Genomic DNA, 18,137 nt, shown 5'->3' on the forward strand with positions numbered 1-18,137 from the left:
AAATTCCAACTTAGGGTAGTGCCAAAGATGGTGACCCTATTATTCCTTGATCTTTCCAAACAAGCCTCTACACGTGCAGACCCTGAGTGTTTACTGGAATTCTTATGCTTAATCTTTTGGATGTCCTTGCTTAAAACTACAAACACGTGTCCTCCAAAGATTACTTACCTTACTGATTGTATCTAAAAGATAAACTTTATCTCAAACTGCTGCTACAATAAAAGCCTAATGAGGCAGGCAATGGAGGTTACAAGGTTCCTTTAGCCAGGCAGTCCCTTAGCACTCCCTTTCACAGCAAACATTGTATCTGTATAAGCCACTCATCTGTAGTTCAGTGTTCAGTTCTGACACTGAATCTGTTTTCTCTTAGCTTTTTTCTTTGGAACAAATGAGTTTGTTGAGGCAAAGGTTAATGCTTATGTTAAATTTTGGTAAATTAGGTTGTACCAATTTCAATTCTACACCAAGTTTTTGTTGTTAATCCTCACCTGAGGATATTTTTAGAGAGTAGGAGAGGGAGAGACAGATATATCCATGTGAGAGAGACACATGGACTGGTTGCCTCCTTCATGCCCTGCCTCCCCCACCGGGCAGGGAACCTGCAACTGAGGTATATGCCCTCAACTTGAATCAAACCTGGGATCCTTCAGTCCAGGGGCGGCAATGCTCTATCCACTGAGCCAAACCGGCTAGGGCTATGGTTTCATTCTTTAATTCCTTGGTCCATCTGATACTTATTTGAGAAAGTAGATGTTAAGCCTGTCCTACTGACCATCTTTTCCCCTTACCAATGATTTGTAATGTACATTTTACTGATGACCTCTGAGGCTTCTGGAGATAGACTGACTGGCTTCCACACCGACCAGTAATGGCTCTGGATAACGCTGTAAAATCGAGACACTAAAGAGTTAAATAAGAAACCGAAAAAAGTGCTCCAGTATTTGATAAGTGCTCAGAAATTTAAATTATCATTATTAAACTCATACATACACAGCAGTTTATTTCTGGATTCTAGAATCTGGTCACTGATTCAAATTAACACCCTAATACCCAATTCCCTGTCACGTCTAATGGCTCCTCTTTTGTTCATTTCAACAAAAAGCGGTTATATGTCAGTTGCCTTTCCAATCATAAGGAGGGCCCAAAAATGTTTATGTTGGGGGCAAAAATAAGCTGTGCTCCACAAAGTAGTGAGAATCAAAACCCAAACCGAGACACTGAACTACCCTGGGGATGGGGTCTGCTTTTCCTGCCTCCTGCTCTGACCTTCCCTTACTCATTCGTGGGCACCTACACCCCCCATCTCGTCCTCCAAAGCTAGTCCCTCTTCTCCCAGGTCTACTTACAACCTGACCACCGGCCAGTGGGCCGGGCTGGAGGGAAGCACGCGGTGGGCTGTGAGCGGGCGGCCAGGGAGGGGCCGGGTGGATCCGCTAAACCCGCGGTCCCCGAAGGCCAGGTGGCGGCGGTACCACCTCGGAGCCCCCGAGCAGAGTGTGGTGAGAGCGGGCAGAGGGAAGGAGAAACCCCACCGGCCTCCGCTCCACCCCGCGCCTTACGCCGGCCCTGAGAAGCAGCTGGGTTTCTCGTAGGGTTTTCCGATCCCTAGGGCTCTGGTACCTCCGCGTCCCCTAGCGGCCGCCTCGGGGCGTGGCTCCGGCGCTACGTCCCGCCGTAGAGGGCGGGGCAGAGGGCGGAGGCCCCGCCCCGGCTCGCTAGCTCCTCCCTTAACGGCTAGGGCCACCGCGTCGGTGACGTCACCTAGGGGCGGGACTTCCTGCCTCGCTTGCCCCAGGGTCCCGCGACTCTGACCACTCCTGCGGCTGGAGGGGCCCTGGGCGGCCGGCGGGCGGCGGAGGGGTTCCCGCCGGACTACGGGCAGGGCTGGCCCCGCAGCTCTGAGAAGGCCGGTCCGCCGCGGAGGAGCGGGGCGGCGCTCGGCGGCCGCGTCCCCACCCAGGAGCTCCCTCGGGACCCCTCAGTTTTGCCCGCGGTTGGAGCCCGAGGGGCCTGATCGTGCTGCTCCGCCGGGTCAGCCCGCGCCGCGAGCGGCCTCCCGGACCTCGCCGGGCGTGGAGGGCCGGGCGGCACCCCGCGCGGGGACCGGCTCCCTTCGCCCCGATGCCCCGGCGGGAAGAGCGCAGCGGGAGCCGGTGGTCGGAGCTGCTGGAGGGGACCCTCGGTGGCGATCGTGGCCGGAACACAGGTCCCTGTTCGTTTCATGTCCGCGCGTTGCAAGACTGTGTGAGTCTGGTACGTACCCTCATTTTAGGGGGACGCTATCTGGTCCATGTTTTGGAATACTCATTCTTTTCTGTTGTTCAAAACTTGTCCTCGGATGATTTTTTTTTTCCCTCGTAATGTAGCGGGAGCGGGTGTTGGCAAAGCGGGCTGTTTTGTAGCAGTGCAATCAGTGCACGTGAAACCGTAGCTTTTTGATGCCCTCCCGCGTGGGGCTGGTGCAGCCGGTTAGTAATTGGCTGTGTGGTACCTCCAGTTCAGTTTGGGGTGAAAATGCTATGCTACCATTTTCCGTGACCCTGAAGACAATTTTAACCGTGTTGTTGGCTGCCGTTACAGATGTACGTCTAAAAATATGTAATGAATGCTGGGTTAAAGTGGACACTGATAAATCCTTAGTGCCCAGCTTTTGATCATAATAATTGGGCACTTAGCTCTTAAAAATGCCCACTGCTAAGTACTTTAAAATACTTTCGTCATTAGTTGTAAATGATGAAGCTATTTCAAGTAAAATCTCAAGTCTAGGATAAACAAGAAACTTGTTCATAATTTCTTATGTATAATAGTTTGTAATGTGTTCAGACTATGAGCACAAAGTACTTGAGTAGATCTAAAACTGAGTAGGCGGTTAAAGCATTGCTTCTGTTACCAAGCAACATCTTCGTAAACAAGTCTAATCTTCAACTAGAATATAATTAAAAGTATCCTACAGTTATCTGGATTCAGAATTCTCTAAATTTGTGGGTGGTTACAGTTAATAGTCACCTTTAATATTGAGGTTTGATTTCAAACTCATTTTGTTTAGAATGATTACAGTGCTTTAAATTTGTGTCACACAGGATTCTCCAGAGAGTTGCAAATAAATTTGAGTTACCCTTTGATTATTTCCGGCAGTGTTTCCCAAACTAATCTCATGATGAAAATCACCTGGTGGAGTTGTTAAAATACAGATTCCTGAATCCCAACTAAGAAGTGTTAAACTAGAATTTTTGGGAACATATAGGTAAAATTGTATACTTAAGCATTCTTAGTTGGCATTCAGGAATTTGTATTTTAACAACTCCACCAGGTGATTCTCATCATGAGAGAAGTTTGGGAAACACTGATTTAGGGCAGAGTGTGTCAGGTGTTCCCTTCCTTTCAGTATTTTCTTTTGTAACCTGATGATGAGTGCACACTATTATATTAAGGAGTTTTCTCAAATAATGGAGTAATGCCAACTTAGGGTTACATAGAGCATTAGGAAATTTGTAACACTTATTGTCCGTCCACAGGTAGTTTTTAAGACTTCGTTTAGCCCAGTGGTAGGCAAACACATTAGTTAACAGAACCAAATATCAATAGTACAATGACTGAAATTTCTTTTGAGAGCCACATTTTTAAAACTTAAACTTCTTTTAATGCCACTTCTTCAAAATAGGCTCGCTCAGGCTGCGGTATTTTGTGGAAGAGCCACACTCCAGGGGCCAAAGAGCTGCATGTGGCTCTTAAGCCACATTTTGCCGACCACGGGTTTAGCCAATAACATCACTCTTCAATCATTGAATCTTTAATGATATAAGTTTTTAAATTCTCATCACTCGGGGATATTCTAACTGATTTTAGAGGAGGGGGGGAGAGAGAGAGAGAAAGAGAGAGAGAAAGAGAGAGAGAGAGAAACATTAACGGGGGATTATCGCATCGGATCTGCAATTTAGGTATGTTCCCTGAATGGGAGTTGAAACCATAATCTTCGGTGTATGGGATGACGATGTTCCAGCCAACTGAGTTACACTGGCCAGGGCTAACCTTTAATATAATTTTTCTGGTAAATAGTTTTCAGAGCATTGTCCATGCTATTTAGAATACAGTAACCTTAGGTATGTAAACAAGTATGTGAGAACATTTGAGAAACTGAGAATCAATGATTTCTTTGAAATCAAGCTATTAGTAAATGGGAATTGGAACTTGAAATTTAATGTTCTTTATATCCTGTCCTTACTGTATTGCACAAATCTATAGACTTCATTTTAGTCCTCTATCCCTTTTTCTTCCCCAATTCCTGATGCTGAAGTAATGAAATATTCGAGATGGTCAAGCAGAGAAGAAGAAAAATCAAGAATGACTCATGTTGTTTAATAAAATCCTGAGTAATCAGGTATCAGTATTTTGTCATGGGAAGTTCTAATTCAAGCTTAGAAAAATGAAATCTTAACAGAAAGACTAGTGAATTGTCAGAATTTGTGTTTTCCATGTGCTGTCTCTGTCTAAAGTAAATGTTTTATTTTACCTTTGTCATACATAATATATTAGGTTCTGTGAGTAATTTTATCAAGTTGTCTAATCTGTGTGTATTTTTCGGAAATGTGTGTATTTATCTATATAAAAAAATTTCCAGAAGTAGCCGAAACCGGTTTGGCTCAATGGATAGAGCGTCAGCTTGGGGACTGAAGGGACCCGGGTTCGATTCCGGTCAAGGGCATGTGCCTTGGTTGTGGGCATATCCCCAGTGGGGGGTGTGCAAGGGGCGGCTGATCGATGGCTCTTTCTCATCGATGTTTCTAGCTCTCTATCTCTCTCCCTTCCTCTCTGTACAAAATCAATAAAATATATTAAAAAAAAAAAATTTCCAGAAGTACTCTTTCCTACTGACTAAGGTTCACATTTCTGAATCTGGACTCTTAAAAGTCTCTCTGCACTGCGTTTTCACGTTCTTATATTTCTTATAGAAAAGTTATGATCTCACTCATCACACTGGTTTCTTCACTATCCTCTAAACCTGCTCTGTGCTTTCTCTCTTCCTTACCAGTCTTCAAATCATTCTATAATACCTACCTGACCTTGTTAGATAGGGCAAGAGTCTTAAGGAGTCTGGGCCATTCTTACTAAAGGCTATTCTTGCTAAATGTTAAAATGTAGCACAGTATTTTGCAGATCAGCTATAAAAAGAAGGAGACTGACAGTGACCTAACCCTGTAATAAATGTAGCCAACTGAAATCAACTTGTAACTTCCCAAATAGTATATATAAGCAATGGCTAATCCTCCCTTACTTGTTGCAGGTAAATAAAACTACCTTGTATTTTTCATTAGAGCACCCCAAATGGTGAATCCCTTGAATTCTGCAACAGTGTGATTTCTTCTTTACTGTCCTAAAATCTAAATTGTACCTTTTTAATTAATTTTGTTATTAACTCTAAGGGAAGAAAAATTCTCTACCCTCTTGGGGTCTCTGGTTGGGCTGAAGAATTAAATTGACATAAGTCAGATAAAAAGGAGAGAAGCATCTAAGTTTTTAAAAAAATTTACATGTACACGGGAGCCTACACAGGAGAATGAAGAGCTGAAGAGGTGATCAGAGCAGAAAGCTGTTACTGGACAAACAATAAATTTGTGGTAAATTAAGAAGACAGAGGGGTTTGGGCTAGCAGTAGTAAATTATGGAGAAGTGACTAGGAAGATAAGGATTTAACAATGTTTGTACAGATTTCTGTGCTTTGATTTCTCACTTCTGGTGATAGAATGTCTTCTTCCTTACAGAGAGGGCACCTTTCACATGGGAGTATTATCTCCTACTTTCAGGAAACAAAAGGAGGATCAGAGTGCTCCTCTTGAACTTGCTGTTTCTCCTATGCTTTTTAACTCAAAATAATCAGCATACCAAAGTGGCATATTTTGGAGTGACATGTTCTGAACTCCTTCACTTCCAAAATCCTTTAATATGTATTCATCAGTCATACTCACTTGATACTTATACTTTATATTGTATTTTTAAAGATCATTTCTATGTATGTTTTCGTCCCTAACTAGATTGTAAGCTCCCTAAGGGAAGCACGCCAGATCTCAGTGCGCTGTAACCTTAATCTCTTCCAAGCAGAAGTTGTTGAGTAAATGTTTCTTAGAGATGAGAAATGTTCATTTCTATTACCCACCCCCCCCCCCCCCCCCATCTTCCTCTCATAGTGTAGTGAAAGTAAAAGAAAATTTTGGAGTAACTGAGGAAGGGCAAACATAAACTATAAGAAGGAGGATTAATGAGAGGAGATTCATTGGACTCTGGAAAGAAAAGGTTCTATTCCTAGAAAGTGTGAATATTTGAATTTCCCATGATGATATCACTGGTAAGGACTCCATCAGGAAGTCACTACTCCCAAGTGGACTTGGAGAGTTTGGTAAATTTCCAGATTCCTCCTTAGAAGCTTCCTTTTAAAAATACTTTCTTCCCATCTCCCACCTCTCTCCTCTCCCTCTCCCCCTCCCTCCTTTCTATTATCTCTTTCTCCCTATCTCCCATTTTACCTCTTTTCCATTTTACTTTTTACCTGGTCAAGACCAATTTTATGAAATTATGTCAATACTTTTCATTTGTATAAATGAAAATTAGCAATTCTCTTAAGTTTTATATTTTTCCATCCACATGCCTCTCTGGTTCATGGAGGGATCACAGACAGTGCAGTCTAGCACTAATCCAGGAAGAAAACAATTGAAGTCAGAAAGTGCCCAGTTATTTGCTTTCTGTATATTGTAACTTCAAATTGCTTTTGGGTTAAAATTCATAGAGTTAGGAGGAACCTAAACCTAGCCATTCTCTTTTGGGAAGCACCTTTCACCCTCACATAGTGTCTTTAAATAAATTCTAATGAACTTTTATAGTCTTGCTGTAAATCCTATATCTGATGTAATAACAAAGTGTTACTTTATACTTATTGGTATTAAAAAGGTAAAGTTTAGTCTCAGAGTACTTTTCAAATCTTTGTTTGATTCTCTCATTTCTTGGGACTATGCTGACCTAGCTTCTGAGTTGTTTGTTACCCAGTAACACATCTGCAGTATATCTAGCAACCATTGAAAACATTGGCACTGGACTACAGAAATTTTCCTGTTTAAGTTGAAGCACATATCTCTGGTGCTCACATTCAATCTGTCTTTCCCAACTGAATACTATTGTGGCTGAAGGCAGGCGTTTGGGGTATGTTAAAGGGCATCCTATATAATAAAAGCCTAACATGCAAATTGTCCCCTCAGGTAGTTGTGCCCAGAGGTCAGCTGGGATCTGTCCTTCATGCCAGATGCTCATGCTTTGATCACTGGCCAGGCCTAGGGACTGCATCTGTGCATGAATTTTGTACACTGGGGCCTCTATTACAATATAATTAAGTATATATTATTAGATATATTATAATTTACACATTGTTTTTCACATAAAAATGCATGATAATAATATGTTGAAATTATAGTGTGGGTGAAGGACACATGAAAATATTGGTTCAATTAAAGATTAGTATATTCTGAACAAAAAAGCTCTTAAGTAATAGTTAACATTGGAATTCTCCAAAACTGATATAACCAGACAGAGTTAGGGTAGATGAAGCTGAAATGGTTCTTTAAAGAACATTTTTATATTACTTGTGGAGGTTCATGGAAAACTTCTATCTATAACAATAAAAGCATAATATGCTAATTAGACCAGACAACTGAACAATTTTCTGGAAGTCATTCCGGACGCCCTCCTGAATGGAGCTGCGGCAGCAGGGGTCAAGGCAGAGGTGGTTAGGGGCGATCAGGCAGGCAGGCAGAGGCCATTAGGGGTGATTAGGCAGCCAGGCAAGCAGTTAGGGGCGATCAGGCAGGCAGAGGTGATTAGGGACGGTGAGGCAGGCAGGCAGGTGAGCGGTTAGGAACCAGTAGTCCCAGATTGCAAGAGGAATGACTGCTGGTTTAGGCCTGATCTTCTGATGGGTCCTGGATTGCTAGAGGTTGCAGACCAGGCTGAGATACTCCCCCACCCCCATGCGCATGGATTTCATGCACCGGGCCTCTAGTGTATCAATAAGCATGAATTGATACACATCATGATTTTCTGGGAAGAGAATTTTGATTCAGGAGACCAAGACTTGATAAGTCACTTAAACTTTCTTGGTCTTATTTTCTCATTTGAAAGAATAAATTGCTGAAAGTTTCTTTCAGAATTGTATGCTTCCAATTTAAAACCAATTTTACTTTCTTGGTAATTGGTTTAGTAAATATTTGAGTGCCAGTTATGTGTCTTGCACTATGCCAGGTACTGTGCCTTGTGACTGGCGTCAGGAGTGGGGGCAGTCTTGAGTGACTAAGCCCTCCACCTGTAGAGTCTGCACTAATTCTGGGTAGTTAAGTGTCAATTACATTTTGGAACACTCATTTGGTGTATAGAGTGTTGGAGAATTTGTTGGTGTTAGCGAAAAACCCTATGCATTTGGTATTAGAAGTGTAAAAACAGTTCAAAGTTATTTTTTAACCCAAACTACCAAAATGTTTTTGAAAATGACTACACCAGTTACATTCCTACTAGAAAAGTATAAAGGCTCCATTTTTCCATATCCTCACCAACACTTGGTATCATCTGTCTTTTTTATTATAGCTGTTTTAGTAGTGTCTAATTGTGATTTTAATTTGCATTTCTCTAACCACAAATGATGTTGACCTTTTCATGTGCCTATAAGTCTGTTTTGGTGGAATGTCCTCTTAAATCCTTTGCGTATTTTTTTAACTGGAATTTTTGTCTTACTATTGAATTATGTATTCTGGATAAAAATCTTTTATGAGAGAAATATTTACAAAGATTTTCTCCTTGTCTGTGGTTTGCTTTCTTATTTTTACTGGTGTTTTTGAAGTGCAAAATACTTGAATGCAAAGTATTTAATACACAATATGTTTTTTTTCTTTTATGGCTTATGCTTTTGATATTCTGTTTAAGAATTTTTTTTTTTTGAAGAATTTTTTGCCAATTCAAAGTCACAAAGATTTTCTTCTGGATTTATTTTTAGCTCCTTCTCGTAGGTCTAGAACCCATATCGAAATAACTTTTGTGGATGGTGTAAGATAAGATCTAAGTTTTTTGTTTTTTTGTATCAAGATGGTGCTAAGTTTTCCTAGCACCATTTGTCGAAAAGGTTGTTTTCCCTTGAATTATATTGGTGCCTTTAAAAAAGAAATCTGTAAACCATAAAGTAAGCATTTATTTCTAGAGTCTCAATTTTGTTCCAGCCACCATCTTTACTTGAGTACCACACTATTTGATTACTGTGTGTTACAGAAATTTCAAAATGAGTACCGTAGTGTAAATCCTCCCAGCTTTTCAAAAGTGATTCTACATCTTTTCCATTTACATATAAAATTTAGGATCAAGCTTGCCAATTTCTATATAAAAAAAAATTTGCAGGGATATGACAGAATTTGTATTGGCTCCATAGATCAGTGTGGGAAGAATTGCTAACATAATTGTCTTCCAACCAATGAACATGTAATGTCTCTCCATTATTTAGATGTTTAATTTCTCTCAACAGTGCTTTTCAGTTTTCAGTATGTAAATCTTACACTTCTTTTATTAAATATATTCCTAAGAATTCGATAATTTTTGATGGTATTGGGAATGAAGTTTTTATAATTTGATTTTAAAATTGTTCATTGCTAGCATATAGAAATGCAATCAATTTTTATATATTGTTTCTGTATAAATGATCATATATGTGAATAAAACAATTCTGTTTCTTTCCAATCTGATTGTTAATACGCCCCTATCATTTGTTTTTGCCTCATTGTATGGACTAGATCCTCTAGTAAGATATTAAATAGAAGTATTGAGGGTTCATTGCATTACTCCAGATTTTAGAGAAAAATTATGCAGATTTTCACAATTATGTTTGACATTAGCTGTAGTTTTTTGTAGATGCCCTTTATTAGGTTTGAGAAGTTCCCAGTTTGTTGAGAGTTTTTAATCATAAATAGGTATTGGATTTTGTCAGATTTTTAAAAATTTTGCATCCTGTGAAATTATATGGTTTTTATACTTTTATTCTGTTACTATGGTATACTACATTAATTGATTTTTAGAGGTTAAGCCAACCCTATACTCCTGGACATATTTCACTGAGTCATGATGTATAATCTTTTTGATATTGCTGAATTTGGTTTTCCTAAGTTTTTTTTAAAAGGAATTTTTGTGTCTGCATTCATGGGCAATATTATAATCATATGCTGCTTAACAATGGGGATACTTTCTGAGAAATGCATCATTAGATGATTTAGTCATTGTGTGAACATTATAGAGTATGCTTACACAAACTTATATGGTTTAGCCTATTAAACCATGTAATTATAGACAATTGTTACACAGTATTAAATAACTGTATCCAAACATATCCAAACATAGGAAATGCACAGTAAAAATATGGTTTAAAATTAAAAAATGGTACATACGTATAGGGCACTTGCCATGAATGAAGCTTGCAGGATTGGAATTTCTCTTGGCGAGTCAATGAGTGAATGGTGAGTGAATGTGAAGGCCTAGTACACTACTAGAGACTTAATAAACATAGTACATTTAGGCAACAATCCTATCTAATAATCTAATAAAGAGGGAATATACTAATTGACCATCACAAAGATGGCTACACCCACAGCTGAGGCCAATTTCCCATAAGGAGCCTAATGAGCAATCAGCAGGACCTGAGGCTATGCCCTACCCCTCCCCCCGCCCTAACCCCCACCCCGGAAGGGCTTGACAGGGGACCTCAGGCCATGCTCCCTGCCCTGGTCTTGGCTGGGGGACCTCAGGCCACACCCCCTGTACTGGCACTGGGCCAGGGGACCTGAGGTTATGCCCCCTACCCAGCAGGGCTTGACAGGGTAAGACTGGCCCGGTCTGGATCTAGCCCAATGGCGGGGAGGGGGGGGAGGGGGGGAGGGGGGAAGGGGGGGGAGGGGGAGATGGCCAGTTCTGGGTCTCACGTGATTTTGAGGTGCATGTGGGTGGGTGGGACTTGACTCTGGGTCCCATAGTATGCCCCAGACTCTGACAGGAGGAAGGTTTTCATAAACATTTTACTAATTTTCTGTCATCTCTGACACTTCAATTATAGAGAAAAGGCAAATAGCAATATTATTGGGTCGGCAGCTAAGTAATTGCGGGTTTCACACATATATGGCTTCAGTTGAATTTTTAGTTTGCAGACGTAGTACAAATGTAAAACACATTTTGTTATTTGATAGTTGGCTATTCAGCTGTTAATCAGTAAAAAAAGTTTTTTGATCTGTTTTGTAGTTTTCGTTTGGCGTTCGTTGAAAAATGGAAAATCAAAAGGAACATTTTTGTCATATTTTGCTTTTTTATTTCCGCAAAGGGAAAACGCATCGCAAGCTCATAAAAAGTTATGTGCTGTTTATGGTGACGAAGCCTTAAAAGAACGGCAGTGTCAAAATTGGTTTGCCAAATTTCGTTCTGGTGATTTTTCACTCAAAGATGAAAAACGCTCTGGTCGTCCAGTTGAAGTTGATGACGCCCTAATCAAAGCAATAATCAATTCAGACTGTCACAGTACAACACGTGAGATTGCAGAGAAGCTTCATGTATCACATACATGCATTGAAAATCACTTAAAACAACTTAGCTATGTTCAAAAACTCGATACATGGGTTCCTCACGAACTGAAAGAATCACAGTTAACGCAACGCATTAGCAGCTGCAATTTGCTAAAGAAACGTAATGAAAATGATCCATTTTTAAAACGACTGATAACTGGCGATGAAAAATGGGTTGTTTACAACAATATCAAGCGGAAAAGATCGTGGAGCAGGCCAGGTGAACCAACTCAAACAACATCAAAAGCTGATATTCATCAAAAGAAGGTTTTGTTATCAGTTTGGTGGGATTACAAAGGAATTGTCTACTTTGAACTCTTACCACCCAACCGAACGATCAATTCTGATGTCTACATTGAACAACTAACGAAATTAAACAATGCAGTTGAAGAAAAGCGGCCCGAATTGACAAATTGAAAAGGTGTTGTATTCCATCATGACAATGCAAGGCCACACACATCTTTGGTCACTGGGCAAAAATTAATGGAGCTTGGTTGGGATGTTTTGCCACATCCACCATATAGTCCTGACCTTGCACCATCTGGTTACTTTTTGTTTCGATCTTTACAAAACTCCTTGAATGGTAAAAATTTCAATAATGATGATGATGTCAAATCGTACCTGATTCAGTTTTTTGCTAATAAAAACCAGAAGTTTTTTGAACGTGGGATTATGATGCTGCCTGAAAGATGGCAAAAGGTCATTGATCAAAATGGGCAATACATTACAGAATAAAGTTATTTAGTTCCATGAAAAAATTGTCTTTGATTTTCTTTTAAAAATCCGCAATTACTTAGTTGCCGACCCAATAAATTATTTCCTCTAATTAAGCCCCTTTTAATGTGCACAAATTTCGTGCACCGGGTCACTAGTAAATTTATAAAACATCATGAGATTAAATCAAGCACAAGAGAAAATAAAGCAATTAAGAGATGTGGTAAACACAAGATCCGAGCCTGGCACTGGCATAACATGGCATAGTATTTTACAGCAAACTTTTTATTTTATTTTAATTTATTTTTATTCTCACACAAGGATATGTTTGTTTTTTTTTTATTTTAGAGAGAGAGGAAGGGAGAGAGACATTGATGTGAGAAACATTGATTGGTTTTCTCCCGTAGGCGCCCTGACAGGGGATTGAACCTGCAATTTATGTGCCCACCTAACCAGGAATTGAACTGCAACCTTTTGGTTTATAGGACGATGCTGCAAACAGCTGAGCCATCCAGCTAGGGCACAAACTTTTAAAAAAAAAAAATAACTAGCAGGAGTACATGCTACAATAATAAGTATAGTATAGTAAGTATATAAGGCAGTAACAGTCATTTATCATCATTATCAAGTGTTATGTACTGTACAGTGGTTGTATGTGCTATACTTTGTTTACAGTCTGGCAGTTCACTAGGTTTGTTTACAATAGCATCAACACAAGCATGTGAATAATACGTTGCACTACGATGTTATAATGACTATGACATCTCTAGGTGATAGGAATTTTTTAGCTCCATTATAATGTTGTGGGATCACAATTGTATATGCCATCTGTCGTTGACTGAAATGTTATGCAGCACATGACCATAGTCCTTTGGTTTCTTTTTTTTCATGATGCCTTTTTCTAGCTTTGATATAAGGACAACACTGGCTTCATAGAAGGAGTTGCATGGTGTTTCCCACTCTTTTCTAAAATCCTTTCCAAAGAATTATTACTTCTTTAACTATTTGATAGCATTCTTTAGTGAAGCTGTATGGACTGGTGCATTTTATTGTGGGAAGATTTAAAAAATATATATATTTTATTGATTTTTTATGGAGAGGAAGGGAGAGGGAGAGAGAGAGAGAGAGAGAGAGAGAGAGAGAGAGAGAGAGCTAGAAACATCGATGAGAGAGAAACATCGACCAGCTGCCTCTTGCACACCCTACCAGGGATGTGCCCGCAACCAATGTACATGCCCTTGACCGGAATCGAACCTGGGATCCTTCAGTCCGCAGACCGACGTTCTACCACTGAGCCAAACCAGTTTCGGCAATTGTGGGAAGATTTTTAATCACTAATTCAGTTTTCTCATTTGTTATAATTCTGTTCAGATTTTTAATTTTTTTCTTGAATTTTGATACATTTTGTGTATTTATAGGAATTTTGTCCTTTTCATATGTATAATTTGTTGATATATTGTTCATATTTTAGTAGTCTTTTAATTTACTGTGAGCTTGGTAATGATGGTTCCTCTTTTATTCGTATGTTGGTAATTTGTCCCTTGTGTCTTATTTTCTTAGTAAATCTGGCTAAGAGTTTAACTTTTTCAAATAAGTATTTTTTATTTCATTGCCTTTTTTCTATTTATTCTGTTTCATTGACTTCCACCCTGCTTGCTTGGGCTTAGTATACTTTCCCACCCTCATCCCCTAGTTTCCTATGATGGAAGCTAAAATTACTGATTTGAGACCTTTTTTCTTTTCTGATATAAGATTTTAAAGCTGTAAATTTATCTCAAAATGCTTTTCCTGCATTTTATATATTTTGATAGGCTCTTTTTGTATTTAATCAATTCAAATATATTTTAAAAATTTCTATGTGATTTCTTTGATCCATGGGGTATTTTGAAGTATGTTGTTAAATTTATCAATATTTGGGAGTGTTCTCATATTTTTTTTTCTGTTGTGAAGCTCTAATTCCATTGTGATCAAATTACGTACTTTTAATTATTTTGATGTTTTTAAACTTATTGAGATTAGTTTTGTGGCCTAGCACATGATGTATCATGGAGAATATTCCATGTGTTTTTGAAAAGAATGTATATTCTGCAGTTTTGGAATATAGTCTGTTAAGTCAATTTCATTGATAATTTTGGTCAAGTCCTCTATTTCTTTGCAGAGACAGGGTTGAATCATATATGAGTGTTTATTCTATTAATGCTGGCAGTATGGGGAGAGCAGTCGATCACCCTGGAAATTTGGCTCTGACCCCCCTTGCCAGTTGGCTAATTATATACACGTGAGGGAAAAGATAGTTACGTGCAGCTGTGAGTTGCAAGTATAAAGTGGAAAGGGGAGGGGAGGGTCTGCAGTCTGGCTTTCAGGAGCTTAAAAGTCCAATAACAAGGTGACTAATCTACTATGATGTTACAAACAGCTCGCCTGTTCCTGGGACTGGAGAATAGTCAGTGTTCTTGAGGGAAACTCGTGGAGTGGGTCAGGGTCTGGGCATAGCAACCAAATCAAAGCATGTCGTGTTTATCTGTTCTCAAAATGAATTTATTTTCTAAGTAATGTACCCAGCAATGCATCTTATTTTTTTACAGCCTTATTTCATGCTCCAGTTTCCCAGGGTCTATAAGAAAACTTATCTAGAGTTAGTAAGGTGAATAATTATTAAAACAACTGTGGCTTTATTCTCATTATGTGCCCTTTCTCACTATCAGAAGGAGAGAGAGAAACACATTGATTTGTTGTTCTGAGGCAGAACAGTTAGAAGCTAGGAAAATTTTGAGTAGCAAGTGGAACGGGGAAACTGAGGCAGATAGTTAAACAACCACACAGTTTACAGCCATCTAATAACTCCTTTCATCCCTAAAACAAGGACACTTACATGTAAATGGCTTACACTTCTCTCCAACAAGAAGATAAATATCTTAAATCACCTTACTCAGGGAGAGAGCAGAAATCCAACTAGTGCCATTTGTGCCAACCACACACAAGGACAGATGAAGTTAAGGGTATAAATCTCATTTTGGCACATCAGCATAAAACTAATAATTATTCTATTGAGATCTTCCCCTACAATTTACCAGACTTTAAAACCTCTTGAAATGGCCGAAACTGGTTTGGCTCAGTGGATAGAGTGTCAGCCTGCGGACTGAAGGGTCCCAGGTTCGAATCCGGTCAAGGGCATGTACCTTGGTTGCGGGCACATCCCCGGTAAGGGATGTGCAAGAGGCAGCTGATTGATGATTCTCTCTCATCAATATTTCTAACACTCTATCCCTCTCTCTTCCTCTCTGTAAAAAAATCAATAAAATATATTTAAAAAAAAAATAAAACCTCTTGAAATGTATGTCCCAGCATGTGCTCTCTCCCAGGAGCACATCCATGTCTTTTCCTCCTTTTCTTCTTCCTCTACAGGAGGGCAACTCCTAAACTCTAGGGGTCCCCATGAGACTTGCAATCAGGGGAGCAGTGGGCAGTGGCTGCTGATCCTAGACTAATCCCCTGAACCTGTCCCCAAGGCCTATTTTCTCTGATATTTCAGTGAACCAAAGTAGCCTGGCCTAGGCTCCTTTCTTTCCTATAACTTTTCTAGAGAGCGAAAGCAGTCCTGCATAGGCTCTTTCCTGTTGATTCTTCTAATAAACGTTTCAAAATCACTGGACTTGTGTTGTGAAATCTTGCTTGCATGAAGAACGAGCACACTACAAGTCAGCTCAAGGCAGACCTGCCAAGGGCCAGGTCCCTTTTTTAGTAACAGTTCCACTTATTTATGCATTGATTGGTTGATTATTAGTGCCCTGACCGGGAATCAAACCCTCAGTCTTGGCATATAGGATTGAAGCTCTGATCAGTTGAACTAACCAGCCAGGGTTCCATGCTTATATTATTGACTAGAGACCCAGTGCACAAAATTCTTGCACTGGTAGGGTCCCTAGTGGCTGGCGGCGGCTGGCCAGGTACCCCCTCTCTTTCCTCAGCCTCCTGCCACCGCTTCAGCCTCCCTCCCTTCCCCCAATCACCTGCTGCCACTGGATGGGGCATCCCTCCCTTCCCCTGGCTGCCAGCCAGGGCCTCCTTCCCTTCTCCTGGTTGGCCCTGTCCCTGGTCAAACTCCTGAAAGAACTGGTCAAGGGGACAATTTGCATACTACACTTTTATTATATAGAGTAGCCCTTTGTGCAAAATTAGAACTTTATTAGCTACTCCAAATGTACTTGTTGAGTTAACTTTCCCAGTTTTCCTCAAGCATAAAATTATAAGGCATTTGGGTTGGGGAATTCTAAGCGCTGTGCGATTTCTTGCTTTCAGTATCCTTTTCATAAGTGGAAGAAAGTGCTTACCATTCATTCAACAAGTTTTTATTCACATGTTTCAATTACTCTGTAGGGTTTTGGGGTATAAAGATGAGTAAAATATAATCTCTGATTTCAAGGAGGTATTAGGCTAATGAAGGAGATTGGCATACAGATAGCTCATTATAATGTGGAGTAAATACATTGATATGGGCAAATATGTGGCATTATGGGAGAGCATGAAGGGGGAAGGGTGGAGAGAGAGAGAGAGAGAGAGAGAGAGAGAGAGAGAGAGAGAGAGAGAGAGAGAGAATTGGTTGGTTGCCTCCTTCCCTTATGTGTCCTGTGTGGAACTTGAACCTGAAACCTTTCCATGTATGGGGCAACCACTGAGCCACATTGACCAGAGCAAACATGCTTTTTTTTGTAGCTTCTTTTTCCATATTAACTGCACTATGATGTAAGCACCATGAAGGCAGGAATCTAATTCTGTCTTCTCCTACCTGGCCATTGGGATGTACTCAGTAATATTTGCTGAATAGTAAATGAAGAAGATCCCTGAAAATACATGTTTGTGCATATCTGTGAATAATTTCTTAGAATTTCTTCCTACATGTGGAATTGCTAAGTCAAAGGATATATTTTAAGGCTTTTGATGACCAGAGTACCCCAGAATTTTTTTTGAGACAAATATCTGATAGATAACTATCATAAGGCATGCCCAATTGATTAGCAAATAAATGTTTTTGGTGACATCCTTCCCCAAGCTTTCTTTGAAATTACATTGTAAGCCATTGGGAAAGTAGGATTCATATCGCAGAAATTTCTTAGATCAGTTTTCTGTCATTAAGTTTACTTGAATTAGAGCTATGGAAATGACAAAAATAAATCTAAGATTGGTCCTGGTTGGTGGATCAGTGGTTAGAGCATCTGCCTGCACACTGGAGTGTTGCAGGTTCAATTCCCTGTTAAGGGTGCATACCTTGGTTGGAGACAACCAGTCAATATGTCTTTATGTCTCTATGTCTCTATGTCTCCATGTCTCCCTCCTTCCCTCCCACTCTGTCTCCCTCTCTCCCCTCCCAGCCCCTCCCCTCCCTTTCTCATTTCTCCCCTTCCCTCCCCTTCCCTCTCTTTCCTTCCTCTCCCTTCTCTTCCCTTCCCTTCTCTCCGAAAAGCAGTGTAAGAAATATCCTCAGATGAGGATTAAAAAAAAAAAAAAAAAGATTGTAGTTTTCACTTGAGGAACATACAGTTTGGAAAGATAGTTTAAATAGTTATGAAGCACTAGAAGTGGAAACTGCAGATGTGATAGAATCCTATATAATATCCTAATATGCAAATAGACTGAGTGGCTGAACAACCAGTTGTGGTCAGCCCTGATTCTGACACTCAACTTTGTGACAAAACCAATTACTTTATTTCTCTCTGCTTCAGTTTTCTACCCATAAGTTGGGGAAAATGGTACTACTGCCTCAGAAGGATCATGTTATGTTCAACTTTTTATAACCAGGGCAAAAAA

The 18,137-nt window shown here is 40.0% G+C and overlaps 1 protein-coding gene across 3 annotated transcripts in view; it reads left to right on the plus strand.

Moving 5' to 3' along the window:
- Positions 1-1,759: 1,759 nt before the first annotated feature.
- Positions 1,760-18,137, plus strand: part of CEP83 (centrosomal protein 83) — a 120,590-nt gene continuing 104,212 nt past the window's right edge. For 2 of the 3 annotated variants that reach the window (XM_084880329.1, XM_084880330.1), the window contains exon 1: positions 1,760-2,253. The gene's annotated coding sequence lies outside the window, so the exon portion shown is untranslated. The remainder of the gene's footprint in view (positions 2,254-18,137) is intronic. The other variant, XM_084880332.1, reaches the window with a different exon arrangement.

Source organism: Pipistrellus hanaki (genome assembly GCF_964339955.1).
Source record: "Pipistrellus hanaki genome assembly, chromosome: 3".
In the NCBI taxonomy this organism is placed as follows: Eukaryota; Metazoa; Chordata; class Mammalia; order Chiroptera; family Vespertilionidae; genus Pipistrellus; species Pipistrellus hanaki.